General features: G+C 37.8%; 1 protein-coding gene and 1 long non-coding RNA gene across 2 annotated transcripts in view; one reads left to right on the forward strand and one right to left on the reverse strand.

The window, feature by feature from the left end:
• LOC110827462 (uncharacterized) overlaps positions 1-26,500 on the forward strand; it is a 142,473-nt gene that overhangs the window by 84,185 nt on the left and 31,788 nt on the right. The window lies entirely within an intron of this gene.
• On the reverse strand, positions 13,449-21,292 carry LOC147873402 (uncharacterized). Its single transcript, XR_015535771.1, has 2 exons — positions 21,100-21,292; positions 13,449-13,703 (listed from the first exon to the last, which is right to left on the reverse strand). It is a non-coding gene; the product is annotated as an uncharacterized LOC147873402 (long non-coding RNA).

The raw sequence follows: 26,500 nt of genomic DNA on the forward strand, positions 1-26,500 counted from the left end.
ACCCTTATTTAAAAAACCATGGCGTCACTAAAATGTTTGGAACAAAAACTTCAACGTCGTCGTATCTTAAGGTATCTCTCTTTTAAGCCAAAGGCAATTTTTCGAAAGGGAAAATGTGTGCGTGTGTGGTATTTGCCGCCATCGATTATTAAGAAGAAAAGTTGCTTTTTTGTATGTCTTCACTTTCACTTAATGTTCGGAAGACTGTTAGCCACAGTATTCCAAGGCACTTAAAATCTGCCCACACTCTATATGTGCCATATATTAATATAATGTAATATTAAGTTGAAAATAATGATTTCCTCTTCTTTAATATTATGCTGTATATACCGAAAGACGCTGAACTGAGATGGAAGATTACTTAGAAACTGATAAACTACAGACTGCCTATAGAACATATTCTTTCAGACCTTTCTAATTTGAACATTTCACCCCATATCATTACGGTGAACAAATCAATGAAAATGAGGAGGGTGGAGCATGTAGTACGCATGAGAGAGATCAGAAATTCTGACAGAGTTTTAGTAAAGGAAATATATGTTGGAAGGCTTTGGTGTAGATGGGAGAGTAATAATAAAACGGACACTACTTAAGTAGGACACATCGCCCTGATGATGAAGGCAACAATCACCTCTGAAACGTTGGTAAACTTGTACCATACTACACGGCGCAAAACTCTAGCAGACAGTCATCTTAGAACTCGCAGTCGCGAGAATTTGAAATCTGAAACAGTATTTATATGAGTGTTGGTGTTGGATTCAAACTATGCTTATAAGCGCGTACAATTTCCTGACCTGCTGATGGGCTATAAGCTTCTTAAATGTATTTGCTCCATAGACATAGTAACAATGATGGTTTAATATGGCGAAATTCAACTGTCTCTTAAAAGGCAAGAGCTGCTTTATCGATGCGAAGCAATAGAGTAGTATTTGAAGTCTGGCTATATTCATTATGAATTTATATTTTCTGTCAGTTTCTTTGCATTTCTCTGCCGAAGTATCATATCAAGAGTGCCCGTCGATGTGTCTTGTTATTCCTGCATACATTCTGGAAATACTGAATCATTCTGTAATGAAAAACTAGTTGCCGTCTAAATTTATTATTTAATTTCGAGTGACTAATTAATAAAAATAACATACGAAAGTTTAAAGATAATTATTAAATTGTATGTGAAAATGTTTGCTGTAGTCAAGTTTTATGGATATTTTTGAATGTCGATGAAGATTTAACAAATTATCATAAATTTATATTTGCGTTGTAATATGTACAATTATTCTTTTTGGGTTTTCCATTACCTAAATTATAAAACGATGTTTCGAGAGCTGAAATTGCTTCTGTCATCAGGTAGAAAAGGGAGGAAACACCAGGTCAGGTCCGAGGTTTCCTAAACGCTGTAACAAAGTCCAAAAGAACAATTTAGTTTCTTATAAGTAGATGAGTAATTCAGCATCTCACTCTGAAGCAGAGTCCTTGTTAAGAATCTGATATGTGCTCAACCGGCCAAGAATTCCCAGCCTTTTGTACAGTCCGGGAGATCACTGCTATGTTGACTCTATCCTTAAGCCATCGAATCCAGTCCAGATAATCCAGTTTCTTTAAGAACCATTCCATCCTCACTCTCTCAAATGTTTCGACTAAATTGCTGTGTGCCTTTCAAATCACACACACCTAAACATAAAAGAAAAAAGTCGGGCCTCTTTTTAATAATATGTAGATCGAAGGCGGTCGTACATTTTTAACGTAGCAGACTCCGTATAATAGTAAATTAAAGATTCTTCTTAGACCAATAGCTTTCGGAAATGGGCTTGGCAACACAGGGCGAATGTTAGCTGATGGAATATGTAATCTTGTCTCCATTAATAATTGTTGAATCAGCACATTTATTTATAGTCATCCTCTTAGAGCCTTTGTTATTCGGCAGTCAGCAAGTAAAATGCAAGCTCATCGACTTGATCCCTTTACATAAACAGCGCTATCATAAGAGGCGATGGGCTTCATGAGCAGGGGACACTAGTAAAATTATACAGAGTGTGAGGAGTGTTGAATGCTCTCAGAGACTACTGAAGCTAGAATTCCGTGAAACAGATTCGTTTCTACAATGAGCTCTAAGGACCGACAATCAAAAGACGCAATATTATAACGTGATCTCCGAAAAATGTACACAGATTGAACAGAAACGAAAAACGTCATGCCGTCAGTCTGTCTCAGCATATATATCTTCATCCTCGAAAATACTGAAACGATTTATATTAAATTTCGTATATGTTTCTACACTAGAATACATGGGGTTAATTTTTTCCCATCAGTCCAATCTCAACACGAACGGAAGACCTAGGCTTAGATTAGAAGATAATATTAAAATTGATCTTAGAACATAAAATGGGAGGATGAGGATTGGATCCCTTCGGTTCCGCAGAGTAACCAGTGAGCTGCTTTGAACACGGCAATGAACATTCGGTTGCATACAAGGCGGAGAATATTTTGACTATCTGAGCAACCATTTACTCTACAAAAAGGAATCTGCTCAATGGAATTTGTTATTTATAAAGTTATTGTTTCAGTGTAACCTCTACATTACATGGTACTCTCGTCTAAATTCATAGACTTTACTTATAAACAAATGATTAGTGCATAAACCAACCAATCGTCTCTAAGCATTACGTACATTTCACTGAAAATTTGCCACTTCTATATTAACATTTTTTCTTATGGGGAATATTTAACGACATGTAAGGAATCGTTTTGGGTTGGACGACGGGAGACGGGGGATGGGAGCTGTGTATAATACCTGTATTTTCTAAGAAGTTTTTAGGGGTGAGAAACCGTGTGAGCCTTTTATGGATCTCGGACGCTCATTCCCATGCTCACAAAAGCCCATCATCCTTCCAATCATGCTGTAGCCCCCTTGTCACCGCAGTACGGCACGTCCCCAGGTTGCGGATGGAAAAAGACTTCCACATGTGGATGCTAGCTGCAAATATAGATCTATTTCATAAGCAGTGCCGTTCAGCCGACAAGATGTCCTCCATCTTGGGATTGGGCGGGAAGCTAAAGCCTCCTCGGCACAGAAAGAAATATAATTTTACGAGATGTTCCACAATTTATTTTGAATGCAATGAATGAACAGCAAGAAAGCAATAAAGGATTCAGTATAAAGCATTTGGGGAAAAGCTTAATTAGAATTAGAATTCTCATTTTCACCCCTGAACACGTGTAATTCAAACGTGGTACGCACTGGCAGAGAGCAGAATCCGTGCGAAGATTAAAATGGGTCACGGATAATCAGTTGTTAACACGGTCACTGCATGCCGACCCACCTGTGCGTCGCATAATCTCTGCCCTTCCGTCACTCATCCATCTTTCCCCTGCAAGGGAGCCCGGTCAGTTACCATCCGATTCGTCTCCGGTTCTGCAGTATAGCAATGGGTCCTCTTCTGCCTCCGTGGCCAAAATATTAGGCGTCGTCACTCCACTTTTTAAAGATGGCTGTCTTGGTTCCAGCGCAGTGTAGTCTTGTAGAAGTTTATCGACGTTTCAGAGGTCCTTGCTGTCTCCATAATCAGGGTGAAGAGGTCTCTGAAACGTCGGCAAACTTTATTTTCAGTGAAAAGAGATACTCCATCAAACTCGGAACGAAACTGCGATGCTGAAAGGTCAAGATTAAGACACGAACACGATTTGTACAGTTTGTACGAGTGTACTATTCGCACATACTAAGGTTTTGTTCTGCTGCGTAAAGTAAAGTAGAGTTTGTCCCACTATACGCCATGTAGGCGTTTGGGGTGAGTGGAGGTATAGCTCCTCTCTTCCTTGGCCTCGGCACTAGATGGGGGTGAGTGGTCAGCCCCGGCCGGCTTTACCCCCGGGAAAGGACCCCGGTACCCATTGTAGAGGAGGCTGGGTGGGCCCCAGAGCCGGTCTGGACGCAGAGGCTAGAGGAATAATCCTCTGCCTCCGTCTGGGATCGAACCCTGGTCGTCCAGCCCGTAGCTAGTCACTATACTGACTGAGCTATCCCGGCTCATTCTGCTGCGTACCACGTACTTTTATATTCTGAAGGTCCAGGACTGGATTTCCGATGTGCCGAGAAAGTTAATTCAAGAAGAAATGTGACTTGTATTCGAAAGAAACTTGGCGAATATATGGTTAATATATCCTTCCGCTTCTCCAACATAACGATCCTTTATCTCATTCGACGCTAAATAATCCCTTTAACTGATACAGTGTTTTTAAATTGCCTACAAAGTAATCAACCATGAATTTCCCAGGACAGTTTTATAGTTGTAATTTGTTATGTTTCTTTCTCGTTTATGAAGATATATTCTGGGAACATAATCACTGTTTTCTTCAACATTTCCGCGAGTCAAGTAGGAGAAAGTGTTAGATTTTAAATTGTAAGTATAAACATTCATCTTGGTGTTCTAAACTTGGACTATTGAAAAGAAATGGGACACGCGAAACTGACACATTCACTTTCGTTTCGGCTTGTAATACATATTTCATGCTATCCCTTAGTGTCCCATCTTCCATGGGAAGACTTTCTATTCTGAGAAGGAAAATGACATGAAAGGCATTCCATCCTTGCTATATTGGTGGACTGCAGTAGCAGGGCGAAGGACAGAGGGTTTTTTCATTATTTACACAAGTAAACAAATAGATGAGAGAGAACGAGATAATGCAAGAAATAGGTCAAACGAAGTCTCAAGGTTGTGAGAATTTCAGTTAGAGGGTTCGCGGTTCTTGACAATGAAGAACGAGGGGGTGGCTTCACCTCTATTAGTGTTTGCAATCCTTCAGCGAACACAATTCAGAACAGCCACAATGCAGCCTCCAAAAAGGTGCACGAACTAAAAATGAATGCCCGTGACGAGTGGCTTTTTCGGGAGGGCGTCTGATGCGAAGAACTGTCTGTCAGCTGTTGACACCGCCGGTTTCGATTCGTACACTCGCTCGCCACTTAACACAAAGCACGCAAACAGTATTCACCGTTGTACTTATTCCATTCACTCACATGAGACCACACAAATACAGACTATTATAAAAGAATTACATTTAATAACACTTTGGAAGGCTGCATGTTTATGTCCTATATCGACCTTCACCAGTTTCTTTTCTCTACAAAACACTACGATTGCTATTATAGTTATTCTATGGGCACAAGATGATATATACACAGAATAATACACACGTATTAACAGTGTACCTGATGACGAAAGCAGAATCCTGGTTGGGAACTATTGTGATTTCATGATATTACAATTTAGATGATGGGAAAGCCCAAAAATACAATTTGATACAATAAATGCATCTTCATCAGAAACTTTCATACTTCGACCATGTAATTTATTCATCTGTTCAAGAAACTAGATACTTTTGAGGAAGTTGAAAGTTTATTACCGGCCTCACAGAATCCAATTCATGAACCCTGTCCTGGACGAAATTACACCTTCACAAACATCATCTTTCAGATAAATTCTTGTGTTAACCTTCGCCCTACACCCAGGTGTCCTTGAGCTTTTCCAACAAGAGCTTGAATGAATTTCTTGTTTCCGTGTTCTCGTTCCACCATTTTTGCTTTTAAAGTAATAACAATAAAGAGTACACTTCGTGAAACTCCACATTATCTGATTCTCTCCATTCACGTTGTTGTAGCGATAACCAAACAGTCATCGATTTATTAAGTGCAATTCTCTATGCAGAATACTGTGTCAAACATCGAGTTTCTCCAGTCCACAACTCTAATATAACCATCTTTATAGTAGCCATCACCGAATTGAATGTTTCAAGGTCATACAAAAATCACACGACGTTGCAACACAAACAGCAGCGATCAGGCGAGTCAAGACGGCTCAGAACTAGCAGCGTAGCAAAATCAAAGCTGTGTTGGGGACTTGGAACCGTTCATGTCCGTCTGTGGCCTCAAAGAGTGAAATTTGGTGACGGCAACTATATTCGCCCTGTTATCTTACTAAAACAATAATTGTCGTGACACTCTTACACAGTTTCCAATTCTATACTACTGATTTTATTCTCCCATTTTCATCCTGAGGTCTTTGGCTAAGACAAAAGTGTTGAAGTAAAATTCTTAGATTCAGTCGGGTTTCCCGTTACCATACCTGGTGGCTATCCTTCTTTTCCTCAGTCAGAAGAGTTAAATGCTACAAAATACAAGACACCGCCACCATCTTCCTAATTCTTGTCTACACAACATTTAAAATATAAAATAAGCGAACAAACAAACTATTAACACTATAAAAAAGACACTAGTGCCACTGATAATGACATCTTGAGGTTGAAACGCGTATGGCAATAGTGTCTTTTTTATAGTGTTAATAGTTTGTTTGTTAGCTTATTTTATATTCTAATAGACTACACGGTATGCAAAGTTTTAAGATTACACAACATTTGTTGTTATTTACCTATCTCATTCGGCACTACAAAATGTCTTCAATTAAAAGAAAGTGATTAAACAACCAAAGAATCTAAGTATTAGTACAAACTTTAGACCAAAGATTTCTCCTCAGCACTTTGTTGTCAAGCAAAATAGACATCACGGTTAACAAATGAATTCTGCAGGTAAAAGAACTGAATGGCAGATCGCATGGTATTTTTCGTCTGCCGTAGAAAGGCGCCCGTCTCCAGGGACTTGACAACATGTTTCTCGGCCTTTCCGGGTATTCATGTCCCTTCTTAACAAGAGGCGCGTGCAGCTGGACCTTGGCCGAGTGTCATATTTTTATGAATGACCGCTCTGCCGGTGTCGACATCTGCAAACATGTCTGCGCATTTTGTTAAAACCTGTAGTGCAGTGGTGGATCCAAAATAGGACTAACATGCGACTAAACTCATTATTTTAGACGGTTTACTGTTTGATACTTTCAATCAAAACTTTCCAACTGTATAGATTAATATTTAATAGTAGGTCTAATTAATTATAAATGCAAAAGAATATAAAACGAAGATTTGTGTATTCTGGGTTGTTGAGCTGTGTAGTCTGGTAGATGTTTACCAACGTTTCGCCCTGATGACGGAGGCAGTATGGCCTCTGAAACGTTGGTTAACATCGACCATACTACACGGCGCAACAACCCAGAAGACAGGATTCTTCATACTTGCCACTGTGAAAACCTCAAATCATATAATATGAAACTAAGTCAGTGTGGTTTGTTTTAAGGCACGCACTGTGCTGCAGTTCAAACTGAAATTATCATCAATGTGTCACATTTTGCTGCATCTGTGATATACTGAGGACTGAAAATTCTGTCTGAAATATCGTGATTCTTTAGGTTATTTGAATAATTTCAAGGATACATTATTATTAACATCGAAATAATTATGTGTCATAACATTCCTTTCAGCAATAAACCTTCCGTAAATTATTTACATTTTACTGGAATATATTTTGACCTATAAAAGTTAATATGCTCGGATCTCTCTGTCTATTACGTTTTTCATTAAGCTACGCTTAAATTGATAAGACACGGCCGAATGATAGGATGATAATTCAGTAATGAATTCGGAAGGTTGTGGAAGGAATTGGCCGTGAAGTACCTGGGGAAAACGAAGAGAAACCTGAATGAGGTTATTTGATCTCCGGACAGATATTTGGACGTGGGACCTTCACAATGCAAAGTAAGAGTGCTAACCACTTGGTAGCGAAGTTGGACTTGAATTTCTTGCTGTTACTCAAATGAAAGTGAGTGCATAGCTAAGAACGGAATTTTTGCTAAGTTATTATTGTATCGGAACTGATTTCTCTTACATATTTGGCAACAGCTCATTCCGACATATGTCACTGTTGGTATCTGCAAACCTTAGCTGAGCATTGTTCTAGCCAGGACTCCCAGAGTCTGTCGGTGGATTGAAAAAACACCCTGGCTGAAGTGAAAATTTTTTCACTCGAACCCAAAGCGCGATTGTCAAGTGAGTTTTTGTGTTGTCACGCCGTCGTGATGCCTGTACCTGCCTCATAATAATCTTTTCAGAAAATCCTTGTCTCGTCATTTTTGTAAAGAAAATTGCATATTAAAACATCTTCATGGCGGATTTGAGGTTTTCATTGCGATGAGTCTGAAGATTGCTGTCTTCTGGGTTACGCCGTGTAGTCCACCAACGTTTCAGAGGCCCATGCTGCCTCCTTTATCAGGGTGTCACAAAAGCCGCATTAGAAATTCTTGCTACCAGAGTCGCCAACGTCAGAACTTAATTTCATTTTTTCCCATATCGCACGAACGGTGCACTGATACAGACAAGTGTGACGGACAATGGCTTTTATATTATATTAGCAGTAGATTCTACTGTAATAGTTTGTAGTAAGTGTTCTAATTTATCCTGCCCTCATAAAAGTGTGTACTTTGTTCTAGAGTTTCTGATTACTTTTTTAAGGTATCCCTAAAAAATCCACCATGTTATATGGAATACTGAAGTGCCCTTTTTCTCTTATTAGTAATAAAACAGTTATTTATTGCCTCTTAGCTTCAGTATGCTCTCAAATGAGAGCAGCCTTCTGGATTCCACATCTTCTGTGGTCCACCACTTTACCGGCAGGTCTGTGGCTGTCCACAAACACTGGTGTGGTGGAAATGCATTCTGTGGACATATTGACCACAAAGTCTTCTCAGCTGTGTGGAGGCGTTGCATTGAAGTAAATAGGACCGGACGTTTATTGTTTGCAGGTCAGGTTCCAAGGAAGTCCGTACGGACAATCTGCCTTGAAGTAGCCCACCTATTACTTCCGTGTAGTAGCAGATGGGCCAGTATTAAATACAAATATCCTCCTTTTAAAAACCCTCTAATGGGCAGCTGAAGAGGTTTTGAATCATGTTTATAAATTTCGGTTTCATTCAGCATCACTGACCTCGCACAATGCCAGGTGTCGGTCCTGTTCTTTCCACACGCGTGCAGTTCTCTTTTGATCCTTCATCCATGGCCAGCGACATTTTTTGTTAACTTCCTTCTAACTTAAGGTTGTTCCATATATATATATATTTCATAGTAATTGGTCAACCCCCAACAATGACAGGAATTTCTGTCTTCCGTGCCGCCATCTGCTTGAAAGAGTGACAGCAAATTAAATGTAATAATCGAAGCACAGCAGTAATTGATAGGCCTGTATGCTACTTCCAATACCTCAGGGTTCTTGAGGAAAAATAGAATTGGGAAGATATTATTAGGTCCAGTATGAACAAATTATTGTACTATGAGTTGTATGTCTCATACAGGGATTTTCTCCTAGTCGGTGGACAGTACATATATATATATATATATATATATATATATATATATATATTTATTATGAGACGCAAATAAGGTTTCGCTTTTATGAACGGCCTCGTAATAAAGACGTATGCGGTAATGGAGATAAAGCTTTACCCATTCGGAACTAGTCGGCTTCAAAATTTCTGAGAGAAAAGTCCCTTTAACATTGGACACGAGGCTGGGTGGGCCCAAGAGGTCTGATTGCCACGAATATCTGTAAGCCATATTCTCAATTGACTTACATATTTAAAAAATACGGAAATTATAAAAGTATAATGTACAGAACATCCTTAATTTTTTTCCATAAGTGCCATCGAGTTTTGTGGACAAACGGAGAAGTCTTCTTCAACCTGTCCATTGTGATTCTTTCTACATTGGAGACCAAGAAAAGGCATTCACTCGACCCAGACGAGGGGAAAAGAGCAAAAAGGGTTGTCGGTTTATCTCGTGCAGAAGTTTCTTCCGCATATGGCATTTGAGAACAGGCTGTCACCTGTTTTACGTTCATGTATCCATCTGCTCTTTACAAGTCTGAGGGACCACCACACTGAGCTTGACGAACTGTTTTGTAGTAATCTCTGTTCGACACTTCATTTATATAAATTTTACTGTCTTATTTTGAAAGACGAGAAAAATTTTATAAGGAAATTTATGTTAGATTCACGAATAATGCACTTAGGTTTCTTTACGCAACAAAATTACAGAAACTTGTTTGTAATTAACTGTCGTGAAATTTACTTGGTTGGGACTGCGTGTTGCATAGTTCTATTGAACTGTGAATGACTCGCAATAGGCCCTGTTTATTTTGAACGTGCTATTTGATACATAATCTAGATTCACGATCTCTTTTGCCTAAATCGGACAGTATTTTGAGTTTGAGTGTCCCCAGAGAAATTCATGTGGAATTCAATGCAGCGTATTCACTTCGTTAACTTTTCAAGCATTTAGAATACTCTGACAGAATGTGTGAGAAAATATTTATACTATGTGCATTTCTACTATTGTGAAAGTTAATAATTACGTAAAATCGTCCGGAGTCTATAACAGGGCCCATAAGAATAAATAGAAAGTACCGTTTAAAATATTTGGTAGGGTAAATTCCGCACTGAAAAACAAGACATATTTTCTTTTTCAAGTCGTATTACTTTCTTTGTTGGAAAATTACTGATACGGTGAACTCAGCTGGGCCCCACGTACGTATACAGCAAGGTAGGCATTCAAACTCTACCAACGGACTAATAATGGTGCCTTATTTAAACCAGAAGTAAGCAACATAATAATTCAGCTTCTGCCCTGTCTGTGGATCGTAAATTATGTCACCAACTTTCTCTTTCTATTGTTGGAGACATTATGCGCTTCTGGATTTGGCTGTATTGTGCTCGGGTCTGTTTTTCAGAACAAGTCCCTTCCTGCTCAGAAAAGCAAGCACTAGATTCAATGTCGAAAAACGAAAAGCATTTTTAAAAGCTAAGTTTCATTGATTAATGAGTGTTTCCTAAGCGTAAAAATCGGATTATGGCATTAATTTCTCATGACGGAACTACAGTTTCATGGCCCTTTTTGTCAGAGAACGGAAGGACAGTGTACTTAGAAATAGTCTACGGCCTCTCTGAAAACGTGACTGTGGAAGAACTCGTTTTGACTTTCAACTCTCGACATCAGATAATACTTCCCTTCTTTTGAGCTTATACAGTTAAACTTCCCAGAAATTTAAAATATATTATATTTAAACCAGGCTTTACCACAAAATATCTCAGACTCCGTTAACATAGAATAAAAACGAAAGGAAAAATTCATAAAGCTAAAAATTAAATTTGGAACATGAATGTAACAGAGAATTAATTTTGTTTTATCAAGTATTGGTGTTCAAGAGTTTTTATCCATAATGTTTCCATGAATTTAAACGAGAATGAATATTAATATCACAAATAAGAAAAAAGTATTATGATTATGGGGAGAAGAAACCAAGTTGTTAATGAGAAAGAAGACAAGAACTATTCAGTAAAAGTGAAGCGAACATATGGATTCCTGACTTACGATTCGAATCATAAATATATCAATTAATATGTCGGTTATGTAATGTGTATTACTCTCATCCAGAACCACGTGCTCGTGTTGAAAGCAAATCTGATAATTTAATTCGCACATTGAATATCAAGTTATTTTGCTCTACGTTGCTGCATTATTTCCCAGATAAAATTCTGTAATAGCTGTAAAATGACAAACTCTGTTTTTCTCTTTTGTCTTAAGATTTGGCTCAGGGACCAAACGTAAACTTATTACAATCGCTGTCTTGTTCTAGCGCCGCTCAATGAAGAAACATGTTCACTTGTCTTGTTTTCGAAGGTATTAATACAAATAAAGCACATTTCTCGACGTCCAGGACAATGAAAATAAAATATCAATTTAAATTTAATGTAGTAAATTTATAACCTGATATATCATATTCAGGTTATTTTTATTCATCGCTTCGAAATCATAATATGTCGTCTTCTTTCCAAAACCAATGTTTTAGAGTTACAGAAGATAGCAATTTTTCCCAGTGACTTATATGGTAGAAAAACATTATTTCTTACCCTGAGGGAATAATGTGCATTACTACTATCTGATAAAAATTTTTGGGTATAGTAAAGGCGAACTCTGTTGAGTGTGATCGTCTGTTATGACGCCGTGTAGTGTTCTAAGTGGCGATTGACAATTTCGAGGAACGTGTTGTCTTCATCTTCAGACGATAACTCTGAGAGACGTGAACTTTGTTGTGAATGGAAGAAATTACAAACAAGGATTCACATTGAAGATTACTATCTTCAGGGCGATATGTCTCCCTGATAATGGAGGCAGCAATCACCTCTGAAACGTCGGTAAAGTTTTACCAGACTACACGGCACAATATCCCAGAAGAAAGGTGTCTTCATAGACGCCACTGTGAAACATAAAATCTTAACAATAATTCACACGCTTCTCCTAAGAAGCCTGTTTCTATAGTCAGTGTAGTGGCAAGAAAATGGATATATTGAGACAGACATGTAGCTCGGATGAAAGTAAAAATTCGTTTTGAATTTTTGCCCCGTAGACAGAGAAAATAATTTTAGAGTATATCCCATTGTAATATGTGTCTTAGAGACATATTTTTAGGATTTGAATTGAAGTCACTCAGATAGTGTCCAATGGTATTTTGGGCGTTCAGGTTGTTAAACCTTGTGTTTTGATTAGGCGTATGTAGAACCTACGTAGGTTAAAACTCATTGTGATTTACATGCTTAACAAAAGAAAAACGAAATGCGAGTCTTACGTCAAGATAAAAGATAAGGTTGTCCCTCGTGGACTAAGCACTACATGTAGACATATGGGGGAGTAGTGGTATAAATCCACGCAATCTTATCCGCGGGGCATCAGTGGTTAACTTCAAGCCCCATCTTAGTTTTAATTAATTAACCGACATTTTAATTGTCCCCTTATCAGAACGAGGTCTCTTTGTATAATATTAGTAACGTCTGAGAAAGCAGAGTATATATAGAAACCAGAATTAGCACTGTGGTAGCTGAAACCAAATGTTGAACATCGTTATTATCAAAGCCTACTATTTGATAAGATATTGTGTCAGCTTCATCCACCTCCCATTCTCAGAACCTACCTTAATATTAACTTACCACATCCTTCTTGGTTTTCATAATAGGTATTTTCCCACCAGTATTTATGCATTACCTATCTCCAACATCCCAGTAGATGTACAACTCACAGCATTCTTGATGCCATTAACCTGACACCACCAGCGGACCTATATCAACCACTAAGCTCCTCATTTTTTAACGTAAATTGTTCGCTTTCTTTACCTATCTTGGCTTTGAATATTTTTCTGAGCAGCTGAGATCTCTCGCAAGAGAAACATTTTGGAATTAACTCATAAGTCCATAAAAATAACAAAGTACAACTAGAAATGCAAAGTTCCATCCCAGCTCGTAGTTTCTTTGAATCAGTAGCTCGCTAGTACTTCGCCGTGAACATGTTGGTCGGCACAGTTGGAAATCATCCCTGTGCGGTCTAGAGGCTTACAGCTGATGGGGGAAGGGGAGGAAGGGGAAGCTAGTTAGTATGATACATTATAGTCGAGACATAATTTGACATTATATTCTTACTTTAAAATGTTGGCAATAAATTATTTACGAAGTATAGAAATGGGGAGAGAAGAATAAGTTGTAAATTTTATTTCGGAATTTATATACATTTACAAAGAAACGAGAAATCTTCCTATTTTGACACTTTTGAAAGTGTGCCCATACATTTCAAACTAGTATTCGATTGGTCTGCTGTCCATGCACTGATAGTATATAGCTGTGATCCCAGGTGATTCTTCGGAGCCACCAGACAGGCCTTGACCCACTTCTACTTCCCCCTCGTGCCTGCTTCTCTGAGAACTCTCGCCTTTTCTTTTACAGGGATCAGCTCTATTCGTTTTACACACAAGCAAAAAGAAGACGTTCACTGTCCATTAATCACAAAGACCACAGTCATAAATGTGTTAGTACTTGCTTCTTGGAGTTAGGAAAAGATTTGAATGAGATAGAAGATTTCGTGTACATTTATGGTCGGGTCTTAAAGGTAAAATAATATCACTAAGCAAGATATTCTATAAGCTAATTCAAATAGAGTTTATCGTTCAATTTCAGTACCTAAGGCAGACGGAAAGGATGAATTATTTAAATTTGACAGTTCAGCACCGGTAAAATAACTGTAATTGACCACCGATGATAAAATTCGATAGTTCAGCACCCGTAATACAAGTCAATAGCTCACAACAGAAATACAACTTTATAGGTCAGCATCGTAATGAAACTCGAAATGTCGCTAACAGCCAGAAATTACATCTTCTCGACCCTACCCAGAGCCTGTCCAAACCCTGATAATTCCCTGTACTTGGCACTTTATTGTTTATGCAAATGTTCTATTATAGATGCTGCTTACATAGGAGAACAGACAGATTGGATTTGTTGAAATAAAAAAAATCAAAAGCAACTATAATTTTAAATTGTATTCTGCAGTTCTAGAGACGCTCAGAAAACGATAAGGATCAGCAGATCGCAATTCAACAATACTTTTTTTTAAAATTAAAGACGTAAGATGTATAACAATGACCCCAGCTTTATAAATAAATCACACGCTGTAAGTATTTTAATGCACATTTTATTGTAGAATATTGGCATATTTAAATTAGCCTTATTTATGAAATGTTAGTCTTGTACAAAAATTAGTACTTGTAGACCAAACTTTTTCTGTCACTTTCAGACCTTCGTAACAGCTGTTTTAATCTCTTCGAAATCTTTCAGAACGGAGATGCGAAGATGAAAGGCAATTTAAGATCCTTGTTGAAATATCAGCGAAGAGCAATAACGGTGCTGCCGATATTATAAAAGATGAAAGGGCGAAAAGAGAGTTTTATTCTCCGAGTTACTCCCTTTATAACAACATTTAAGAGGTCTTGTATGTCAGAAACTGGTCTTTGATGTCTCAGGGGGTGAACGTTTTCAGTAAATACTACGACATAAAGCAGGGAACTTTCGAATTCAATGGTTCATCCGAGTACCGCTACATGTACGTCCCTCGCAGTGCCACAAAGTAGCATTGCAATTTCTCAAGGGTTGAAAAAAGGGAATGCATGTATTTGTTGTTTGCGGTAAATGCTTTCAACGGGGCTAACCTCTCCCTCTGCAGATTGTTGTCCCGAATAACGGCGATCACCATATTTATGAAGGGTTAAGGAAATAAAGCTTGTTGTAAAATATGAAAGACTTCAGTTGGAGAAAAATATGCTTAAAGGTAATATATACAACTCGAAAATATTTCACTGCTGCACCACAGAATGCGACGGATTTTTGTACACCGAAATTCAGACTACATTAAAATCACTGTCACATTAACATACTTTATTTGATAAACGTAGTTTTAAATTTCACAAATCTTGGGATTCGCTAACAGAATTTGATTCTTTATTAAATAAACCAAGGACGTATAATTATACTGAAGAACGGACAGTCAATAAGTATTGCAGCATTCCAAGAAATTAACCAAACACTCCCATGAATCCTGTATAATATACTTAAAGGTTTACCGTTAACAAAGATTTATAAGGATACTATTTCCTTCGTTATTTCTCCAATTTATTACACAGTTTTATACAAAACGTGATAGGATTTGAATTTCTTACGGTTGTAAGTACGAAGATGGCTGTCTTATGGGTTGAAGCGCTGTGTAATATGGTAGATGTTACCAACGTTTCGGAGGTCTTTGCTGCCTCCATCATCAGGTACAGATGATGGTGATTACAATGCAAATATTTTTTATATTTGTATATATTCTTAATCAATTTAAGCTTCATATTCTTTTCTGATTTATGTTTCTTCCTTATTTAAAATTAAATCGTATTAAATTATAAGCTTGAACAATAATCGTTTCATACCTCCGACTGATGCTGCTTATCCACATGGCCCGTATCGAAATAACCACTTAAAGAAGTTTCACTTAGTTTTTTAAAATTTTGTCAAATATATATTTATTGAGTTCCAATAATTTGCGTCTTATACGTGATAAGGAATTTGCATTTTCTATTAGCAGCATACGTGATTTTACTCAAAATAAGTATTTTAAATTGGTTTACAGAGTTTCAGTTAAATTTTATAATTCGTATTATGAAAAATTACAAAACATTACCCAAAAATTATCAAACCCCTAAAAACAGGAAGTTGACTACATCATTAATTTCGCTCTCACACACTAATATTATCGCACAGTTTAACATTTGCATACGCAATTCCTGATGACGTCATATTGTTTGACACACCTACAAACTAAAATGTAAACCTACGCAACACACGTGTCGCAGATTATGCCTCGTTATAGTAAACGATCATGGCTTAAAAGAACTTCATATTCAAGTTCATTTGTTTCTATTTATATAGCAATTTAAAGTTTCTTGTTGAGCAAAAGAGTAAATTCTGCCTTTTACTGTTGCTAAATGTTAAACACACTTGTAGAACAATACATATATCTCATCAGCATTTTCGCTTATACAGTGTTGCCAAATTACAGACGCACTTTGCAACCAGACACCTGACTATAGAAGTGTGTGTCCGTTACCCAATTTCTTTCATATACAAGACATGAAGATTATGTAATATTAACTGCTTATCTTTCGGAATATTCCATTCAGGACTTCATAAAGTTCTTGAAGCTGTTATATTATTTTTGTCTGTATCCTCCTAGTTCAAGTGTATACTCGCTTTGCGTAATATGCGATTTATCTGCAACCCCCTCCCCCCGCGTTCTATCTTGCTAATCGTCATCCAACATGGGCATTGGCAAAGCTGTTCGATGTCAGCATAGTCATTCGCTGTCCTTGACACCAATTACTACTCCTGACTTCTTACTTTGTTGTCGATTGTGAAAATAAAAATTAAGTAATTGTCTGGACTTGAGAGATGCTACTCTATCAGTCCTTGTATTTTCGGTAAAATGATAGAAGATGGCTCTTTCGAAATGAATGTTGGATATCAAGATTTTTAGCAAACCAAAATACAAATATGCAAAAAATTTTGAAACAGTTGTGTAGTCTGGTGGGGTGCCTGATGATAGAAGCAGTAACTTCTCCGAAACGTCGATAAATATCTACCAGAATTAAGAGTGAAACATCTCAGAAGACAGGCATCTTAATACCGTGAGAATTTCAGCTCTCACGGAGGAAGGACAAACTTATAATGTCTATAATGAAAACAAACTATTTATATTATCCATCAATATCCAAGTGTGACATGATGTTTCTATGCCACTTGTCCAAAAAAATAATCCATATATGTATATGATCCATAATAGCTTAAGTCAGTAAAGTGGCTGGCTACTCTATGGAAGTCTGGTGATCCATTCCCGGGCAATGTAGCGGTTTCTTCTTTGCCAGTCACTTCGTGCAGACCGGGTCCGGCGTCCACACAGCCTTGTATCTAAGTCAGGGGTTCTCAGCCTTTTTCGCTGGCGTACCACTAATTCTAATTTAACAAATTAAATATACCACTAACCAAATGCGTTTAAGGAAAACTTATTTATGTCAATATTATCTTATGATTTTCTTAATTAGTTCGCGTACCACTCCTCATTGACTCGAGTACCACCAGCGGTACGCGTGCCATAGGTTGAGAAACACTGATATGATGGACAAGGAGGGGGGGTGTCTTTACTTTTGATAAATGCTCTTCCGAAACCCTAGCCTCTACCTACAAGTCACATGGCATTGCAACTAAAAGACCAACGTCGATGTTTTTCTCTGTATTTCGTTAAATATGTGCCATTAAACGATTTGTCAGCGTTAATGATATATACAGGGCTAGTTAAATGATGTTCCCGATTTGAAAGACTTGTTACTCACGTTTAATGAAATTCAGATGCACAAAATTGGTACCGATGGAAAGAGAAACTCTCCAAGTTTTGTTTCAGTACATCACAGGTGTTCAATGTGAGCCCCCTTGGTAACTCGGCACACATCCAGCCTGTGGTCGAGTTCCTCCCAGACACGTTGCAGCATATCATGATCGATTGCTGCAATGGCTGCTGTGATACGCGTTCGCAGATCAAGCCCCTTTTCTTAAATTCGGAATACCACTTACGAATTGTGTGCCCACTGGGTGGATCTGCCACAAACTTGGTTCGGAAATGCCGTTGCACACTAATAACAGATCGGTGAACGTAGAAATCCAGGACACAAAAAGCTCCCCTGTCTTTGATGGCAGCCATTTTCTCTCATATCGCCCCTGGCGGCAAACAGTGTAACTACGCGGCCGCGAAGTATACCAACATAAACTTGGAGATTTACTCTTTCCATCGGTACCAATTTTGTGCATCTGAATTTCATTAAACGTGAGTAACATGTGTTTCAAATTGGAAACATCATTTAGACTAGCCCTGTATATTTCGCATGAAATTAACGTTTTGGTGTAGAGAATTGTATTATAGAAATGTTATGAACTTTGATTTGAGCTTAAAATTTTTTGTAGACCGCTATTCAGTGAATATACATTTTTGTAGACCTCAAAATATGCTAATTTTCACGCTTGAAATCCGTTTGGCATTTCTATGTGTGAAACGTTGGAGCAGACAGACATAACCTGCCCATTCAGTGTTTATCTTGTGTATTTTGTGGAACGCATGCATAGTACATAATATTTGAAGATTTTTTCGCAGGTCCCGAATGCATAATTTATTATTATTTTCCATTCTATTTGTCTTTCAAAAATTATCATGTATAGAGTAAGTCGGCCAACCTTTTCGTAACGACGAGCAATCACTGGTTATAAGGTGAAGCATCTGGTTCAAATCCGATCCGGAAATGTTTTTTACTTACATACTCATACCTATCACCTTTCCAGCTTTGCCTTCGTAATAACTTCTCACGCCATGTCATATGACTGTGTCAGAATACAATGTATCGATGTTGGAGGAAATAATCAAGCTACGGGTCACAGAAGAAACCCGGAAATGACATAATTTTAAACAAACATAAAAAAAATGTAATCAAATCTGGGTTACACAAGAGAAAATTGAGGTCCTGACAGTGGCGAGTACGAAGATGGCTGTCTTCTGTGTTCTTGCGCCGTGTAGTCTGGTAAATGTTTATCGACGTTTTAGAGGTTCATGCTTCCTCCATCGTCAGACACCGCACTGGACTACACTGTACAATAATCCAGAAGACAGCAATATTTTTTCTTCCTTATTTACTGGTTGTGTTTCCAGAATAATATCTGTAATCGTCCTGATGATGGAGGCAGAAACCACCTCAGAAACATCGGTAAACAATCAGACTACACGGCACTACAACCCACAAGACAGCCATGTTCATAGATCGTTGTCATTGAAACAAATCTGAACGGTACCGGTGTGTTTTAAGGAACTATACTTGATTCGTTGAAAGAGGCTGAGAAAAACCACGAAACATATCAGATTGACCGACATTCTGACTGAGATTCCAGCCCGAGACCTGGAGTATGAAAAATCTGCTAACCGCTGATGTAAGTGGGGACAAGACACAGAGGTTATGTGCTACCACCGTTTGGTCGAGTATAGTATCAGCACTTTAAATGTTCGAAGTCATATATCAGCAGCAGTAGCTCATGTGGGTCGCGAATCCAGACTATTGGGTCAGGGGTAGGGCAAGTGTTCACTAAGGGAACCTGTATCATGGTCAATATAACATTACGCAATTCATTCTGGCAGGGCTCGGTGTTTTGATGGGACAACCTCTGAGGCCCCATTCACATACACACGTAGGCGGTGGCGTAGTCGAGTAACAAATGATTTCGTGTCAAGTTTAATCGGCGGTATATTATATACAATTTGTTATAAGAATGTGACACATGAATTGAAAGACGATTTAAATTTATTTTATTTTTAATTTCATCTAATTTCTGGTAGTGTTATTCCTCCGCACAAGATGAAATTCTTTATTGTACTGCCTCAGCCATTTTTTATTAGACAGTCTCACTTTTCTCGAACAAGAGCCAAAATGCAGAAAAACCGCTGTAACTCTCTTTTGACTCCAAGAGAGCAACATGTAAAGACCAGTTTGACATTAGGTAACTTCTTCATATTATCTATCGTATTCATAAAGTACACCGTACTGTAAATTCGTATTAGAACACAGAATTTCGCCGCCATGTTCATGTTTTTAGCTAATTAATGGCACATAAAAATATTTCTTGTAAACTTCATTTGTGTTTTCATATAACATTATACTTATGCATATGTTATTTACACATATGATTATGATATTTCCTTTTACCTATAAATATGAAAATTACACAAAAATATCAACATCGTAGTAGAATAAATTTGTATTCACCAAAGTAAAATAGTATTAAATCGTTGAGAGCGAGTTGAACATTTATGCATTGATTAGTTAATAAATAGATGGATAAATGACATCATGAACGAATGAAAATACGTAAGTGCATCACGGATGAACAAACTACTTAAATAATTGAGAAATGGGTTAACAGATGCCTTAAAATAGCGAATTGTTGAACTGAAACGACTCAAACGCTTCTACCGTCTTAATGTGAAACGGGCTTGATCCTTTGTCTGTCTCCGGTATGTTTGTCTGTCTGTTGACCAGCTATGAAAGCGACACGATACGCCGACCTTGCCTGCAACGGAGCAAGCAGCTCAGTAGCGCTTTGGTGGGAAGAAATGTAACTATGACTGATAACTGCTGCCAGCATTATTATTCTGTGCAAACATTTGAGTATTGCGTTTATTGCAACTTGCCTTTTTGTTTTGTTTAAAATATTTTTGGGTCGCGACTTTTTGGCGACTACATAGTCATTATAAAAGTAGAGTTTACTTTAGAAAAATCCAAAGTAAAGTTACTTCGTACTGACGAAAGAAATTATTGTTGTTGAGACTGATATATTTATTAAAAATGAAGTACAATTGACTCATGGAAATCTGTTATTAGCTCACTGTATTCATTTCTGAAGAAGACATGTTCTGATGAGAGGTATCGAACTTATACCGTGAAAGATGTTTGACGTGTTTTCGGATGGTTTATAGTGTCGACAATAATAATTTTTAATAAAATTTAGATAAAACCACCACATGGAGATCATCATTGACTAATTATAAAAAATCTTTCTTGGTTCAAAAGTTTTCTTTGTATTCTATTTACAGTACGTACTTAACTGATGTCTCCAGACATACAAGGAGCACTTTAAAAGCAAAAAATCGTCAGGGTCAGCTAAATAGATCTCTTATTTTAGAATAAATAAGCCTATATTCTAACATCTATTAGATTCTGTAAAATATTACCTAATATCCTGCTTCATATTCAGGAGGTCCTGGATTTCATCTCGGTCCAGAGACATATTATCAGACTGAGATGTTCCTTGATTTTTCTCATTCCCTCCAGGCACATGCTGATATTGTACCTTAAATTAGGCCACTACCACTTCCTTCCATTTCCTTTCCAGTTCGATCATCAATCAAACTACCATTCGACGCCATTTCGTCTGAGTTACTGACAGAGTCGTTAAATAACCTACAGATAAGATGAAATATCTATGTATGCATCACTCGTCGGGTAGCAAGGAGACAAGCCCGTAAAAACTCCTCACATTGTTTACAAATTGCTTTTAGTGCTGGTCTAGACTGATAAACTTAGTAGGCCACTGCCAAATTTTTTGAAGAGTTTTTCGTACGCGATAAATAAGTCATGAGTTGCATTTCAAACAGAGAGAAAAACTGTTACGGACGTGAGAAGCAGGAAGACAAGACAGACATTACGAATACATTTTCAAGAAAGAAGAAGCGAGACCTTGGCATAATTAAATAGGGGCCTGTGGTGTGTCTGCTGAATATCTGCACGCTGAGTCGAGGTTGTGAGGCGGTTATTAATTCTGGAACACTTGCCACGGGCAGGATTAAATACAAATCAAACGGCTTCAGGTACAAGATTGCTCAACTACACGGAGAAAAAAGCTACTTGAGAAGCTTACGAGGTGCGATCGGAAAGTTTCAAGACTGCGCGTATAAAAACCCGTACACTTATCTCAGGTATTAAATTCATCCATCACCCTCGAAGTAGTTCCCCTGGGAGTAAACACAACGATCCCAGCGCCGCTGCCAAGTCTGGATGCATCCCTGGAAATCTTTCTTTGTCAGCCTGTCAAGCACCATCTGCGATTCTGCCTGAATCTCTTGCCAAAGACTCGCCAAAACGGCTACGGAAACCTATGAAATGCTAAAGCAAGCATTTGGGGAGTCCGCAATGGGTCGTGCACAAACTTTTGTGTGGCATTCACGTTTTAAAAATGGCCGAACCTCTGTCGATGATGACGAGCGTTCTGGACGACCATCTTCGAGCACAACGCCCGAAAATGTTACGAAGATTCGGCAGGCCATTCACGAAGATCGACGTCGTACCATCAACGAACTTGTGCGACATTGTTGGGATAGGATATGGGACCTGTCACCTGATTCTAAAGGAAGAACTCCACATGCGACGCATCGCAGCCAAGTTTGTGCCAAGGCTCCTGTCTGAGGACCAGAAGCAGAATCGACTTCTCGTTTGTCAGGAGCTCAAAGATCTTGCAAGAACCGACCCCAACTTCCTTTCTAAGCTCCGTGTGACTTCTTCCTCTTCCCAAAGATGAAAATTCAGCTAAAGGGAAGGAGATTTGAGACGATAGAAGAGATTCAGGCAGAATCGCAGATGGTGCTTGACAGGCTGACAAAGAAAGATTTCCAGGGATGCATCCAGGCTTGGCAGCGGCGCTGGGATCGTTGTGTTTACTCCCAGGGGAACTACTTCGAGGGTGATGGATGAATTTAATACCTGAGATAAGTGTACGGGTTTTTATACGCGCAGTCTTGAAACTTTCCGATCGCACCTCGTATAGTCGTTTAGGTGGTGAAGAAATGTCCCATCTTTCACAGAACTCGAAGGCTCATCACTGAACCTTGTTCTGAGCCAGCTGAATCTAGCCCACTCCTTCACCATGTTTCGTTATGGTCCATTTAATAGTATTCTCCCATCTACGTCTAGGTCTCTCAAGTGATCTCTTCTGTTCGGATTTTTTCCGACTATAACTCTGCATTTGTCGTCTCCCTCTTGTGTGCTACTCATTCTGCCCAACTTTTTATCCAAGATTTTATCTTCCTAATGCTATTCGGGGAAGAGTACTTATGCAATTGGCCTAATTGCCTTTAAGTTTGGTATTTGTGATAAAAATCTGGGTGTAACTTCTTCTGTGCTTTTTTAATCCAGCCTCCCCTGCTGGTTCAGTTAATAGTGCAGGCTTCTCTGATTCTTTCCGTCCGTATGATGTGCGGTTTGGCCCTTTGCAGTACCAGTACCATTACCCAACAGGACAGACGAAGAAATTTGTAATTGTGTACTCCGCTGTCTTAATATATTTTTCATACGCGTTTTCTTTCTAATTTAGATTCCCCACATATTTTTATTTTTGGTATATAGCCTAAGTCAATGTATTCGTTTCTTTTGTCTCGTCCGTCTTTCAACGCAACATTTAAGACACTCGTGACAAAATAAAACTTTATTATTTTACTTGTATTTTGTTAAATATATATCAGTAGTTCTTAACCTTTCTTGTGACTTCCTCAAAATTACCTCGTAACTTTTGATTAAATAGAATATAGACTAACTAAATTATATACATAAAATGTGGTTTTTCACAATGTTTTTTCCCTAATGTAGAGGTAAATATGTGATGAAATAAGTTTAAAGTTAACAGAAATACGGCATAAATATAAAACATCACAATCGACTCTACTCTCGAATTCCTTACACACAGTTTGCGGACTGTTAGAGGTCATATTTAAAATATTACAACTGCAAGCTGTAGGCCTATGCCTTATAAGATTCATGTTTTATGCCTTGTGTAAATTTGTTACGCTACAAATTATTTTGAGAACATTAATAAATGTATTTAGTTTGAGGTTCATGTGATGCACAGCACATATTTGACCAACAAGAACTAACCCTTCGCAATTACAAATGTAAAGTAAATCTGCTCAGTAACTTATAATTTGAAACATGCGGATTGAGGAGAGAGCACAATTTCTCAATTCTTGAAACAATTACATCCCGTAAATTTATAGGAAAACATCGACCGACAGACAGACATAGTAGGTGTTCTTTGCTTCTTAAAGAACACTTAAAAATTTATTTAAATGGCAGTCAGAAAATTAAGAATTCTGACAGTAAATGTTTAGTAATTTTTAGTAAGTTAATTACACGTGTAGCTATCACAATATCACATTTTGGGAACAGACAAGTATATTTTTCGGTATCCTTTCACACACACATTTCTGTCTCTCCCAGATATTTTCTCATGGAATATTTTGGAATTTTCCTTAATCGAATTTTGTATGAAAGGTGCATTTTCCTCACTGAAATTTTCATTTGATTTTACTTAGTTTATTTTCAGTCAAATACTATAAATATAACTTGAAATAGGCTAAGACCACACCCTTACAAACTCATTATTAACCATCCTTGCTTTCTTAAAAACTTTTAGTAGGACAGACTTGTTAAAGTAATAAATGTTCCACACATTTTGCTTCCGGGACTTAACTGATTAAACTATGTTTGTCGATTGTTAGATTTACAACGTTTTTCTCACACGCCTCGAATAAGATGGGAAGGTGATCATGAACACAGGTTTAAACGTTTACCTCTGCTGCACTAACCTGCTCACAGTGTGTAGAATATTTCCTGGGAGTTATATGACATCGGCTGTTTACTATTTATTATTGACATTACCTTATTGACCCGTAAGCTGTATCTATATTTAAAATGTAAAAAGGAAAAATTAAGAAAAAGTGTCATATATTTAGAAAGGCCAATTACAGTTGACTATGTGTTGTACGTACTTTTAAAAGAAGAAAAATAAATAAACAGGACAAAGCTCAATTTCTATAACAGCTGTAGCCTGTTTTGACCAATACATAAATAAAATTTCTAAACCGCACACCAATAAACCTTTTGAATATATTGTTGGGGTCGGCGCAAAGAAATTCCATCAGGGTACTTCACCTTTCTATTTGATTTTTTAAAGAGGAAATGTTTGACAGTGGCGGCTCGTTGCTAAAACTGAGTACCAATTAATGTATTCTTTTAACTATGCCCTTGCATCAATGAACTTTGTATGTACACTAACTAACTAACTAACTAACTAACTAGATGACTTACCGAACCCGAAGGTTCATCACCGAATTAACCAAAGCCCTCCACCGGACCCTGTCCTGGGCCAACAAAATCCAATCTTCTTCAACTCCTATCTCCCATAGATCCCGCCTGAGATTATCTTCCCATCTACGTCTAGGTCTCCCCAGCGGTCTCTTCCCCTCAGATTTCCCAACCAGTACCCGGTGCACACCTCTTGTCCCATCCATGCACGCTACATGCCCAGACCATCTCATTCTTCTCGACTTAATCACCCTGACAATATTGGGGGAGGAGTACAGATTTTTAAGCTCATCATTATGCAGTTTTCTCCACGCCCCATCGTCTTCCCTCTTAGGCCTAAATATCCTCCTCGACATCCTGTTCTCAAACACCTGCAATCTGTGTTCCTCCCTCTGAGTGAGTGACCATGTTTCACACCCATACAAAACAACACAGAAAATTATATTTATAAAGTTTCTATTATTAATCGAGTAAGCTGGTAACTCGATCCCTGGCCTTTTGTTTCATATGACCTGTAAACTAGAAAGGCCACGTCCATTTTAAATTCGTGAAAGTAACATGGGTGCCACGCTCTAATCTACTACGTCCTTCATTTTCATCAATTACACGAGCCTGTTCGTTTTAACCATTTAAATATAAGATGTAATACATATTGTCACTTTAAGTCTACGATTGTGTTAGCCGTCCTGTCTCTCCCCTTTCAACTTTTGAACCAGATGACCAATTTTCACGAAACGTGCTATTGTTTTCAAATGATCTATGATAGCAGGTTTTCGAAAAAACATAAATCTTCTGTTGAGGTAATCCTGTTAACGTAGAACAATATGGCAGGAGTAAGAAAATTTTCTTCGCTGTTAGTTTTACAGCAATAACTGATAAACCACTGCGGCTAAGCAAGTAAAATTTGATATGAATATAGGTCATAAACGTACGTATAAATTGTGCATGTAGTATTATTTGATGTTGACAATGACAAACATGGCGAAGGTGCGAAATTTCAAGGTTATATTGTATAAATTTGATGCAGAGTGAATTTTTACGTAATTCTTCCCGAAAATGTAACAGAGAAATTTTAACTAGAAATCTATTTAATAAAGAAGAAGGCTTTAAGATAACGAATCTTTGTCCAGAAGACGAAGTCGTATGGAAATCCAATATTATAGAATCCCCTGCTCCCCCAACAACCTTATCATAATATTAAGATGTTTTAATATTACTAATAATATTTCGCTGTTGTTTTGTAAAACATTTCTTTTGTATTCTTCCAATTTTCCTGGTCTGGCGATACATTACTAGCCTGACCGGAGTATTCGTCACTGATTACGAGTCTATAAGTGCTAGACTTGAGGGTCGCAATCCGAAGACAGTAGTTGCTGAAATATTATGAATTTTCCTTAGCCTTATCACCTGATGATGTTATCAAGACCGAAACTTGCTGATAAAATTAAATATGTCAGAATAAATATACTTTTTGTCTATCCAAGGAGCCCTGCCAAATGT

This window comes from Zootermopsis nevadensis, unplaced genomic scaffold, assembly GCF_977971745.1.
Source record: "Zootermopsis nevadensis isolate Lab colony 2312 unplaced genomic scaffold, Znev_1.0 Znev_ptg000018l, whole genome shotgun sequence".
Classification (NCBI taxonomy): Eukaryota; Metazoa; Arthropoda; class Insecta; order Blattodea; family Termopsidae; genus Zootermopsis; species Zootermopsis nevadensis.